Source organism: Lycium barbarum, chromosome 7, assembly GCF_019175385.1.
Source record: "Lycium barbarum isolate Lr01 chromosome 7, ASM1917538v2, whole genome shotgun sequence".
Taxonomy (NCBI): domain Eukaryota; kingdom Viridiplantae; phylum Streptophyta; class Magnoliopsida; order Solanales; family Solanaceae; genus Lycium; species Lycium barbarum.
Window position 1 is genome coordinate 133,716,433 of NC_083343.1, and position 1,062 is coordinate 133,717,494.

Here is a 1,062-nt window from a genome sequence, read left to right on the forward strand (position 1 = left end):
GGTAACTGGAAAGAAAAGGTCCAAGAGAGGGATTTAAGAAAGATGAAGGGACTGGTGATGGCTAAAAGAAAGGGAAACATAATTGGTTCTTTTGCACGTTGTGTGAATCAATGAACAAACTGCAGATCAAACGGGAAGTTGATTGTGTGTAGTGGAGATGAAAAAGTGCAGAAAATTGAGTGAAGTTGAAGAAGAGCAAATGCGTGAAAATGGAAAAATGAAGAGGTGAAGGGCCTTATATAGGCAAAGAAGAGGAGCGGTTACCGAGGACGGCCAATCAAGGGGCGCCACGTGCCCCGTCATTAATTCGAAGTGACTTGAAACGATGTGAAAAAGGCGGTTGGCAGAGGCGACCCATCCGGAGCGGGACACGTGGCCGATGGAAGGGGAGGCATTACGCAACTGTTCCCGCCAAAATAAGAAGACAACGACGAGCTGTTAGAACCACCGGTTTTTGGGAATTATCTACTTCCCGTTACTCCGATAGATCGCAGATCCGAGAAGTGTGGGGCTATCTGTATACGGTAAAAACCGGATGTGAACCAAACCTGTGGAACGGGAACCGGAGGAGGGAATAGGAATGCGCCGGATGCTATTCGCCCTTAGCCGAAACAATGCTTGGGCCGAAGCTGAGTAAGTTCACCGACTGATCTGCCTTCTGCATCGTTGAAACGGCCAAGCCCGAGGACTCGGGCTTTCATGGCCGTTGGTCCGAGTTTCCGTTGGTTCGAGTTGCCGTTGGTCCGCGTGGTCGTTTGTCCGTGTGGCCGTTGCAGTCGAGCCACGCGCCAGCAACGTCCAGTCATGGTCAACTACCCACCATACGTGTGTCAGACGGCGCCGTCAGTCTAATCCCACCAAATCCGTGCAGAGCAATCCTTGTTATTATTATTTTATTAGTTCATATTGTATGGGAACCATAGGAGTGAGACTATAAATAGAGCACATCCCCCTCCTTTGAGGGGGTTAGCTCCTTTCATTTTCCAAGAACACTTGTAGTAGAAGGATTCATATATACAATTTCCCTCTTAATATTTGATTAGGCCGAGGCCGCTGGTTGCT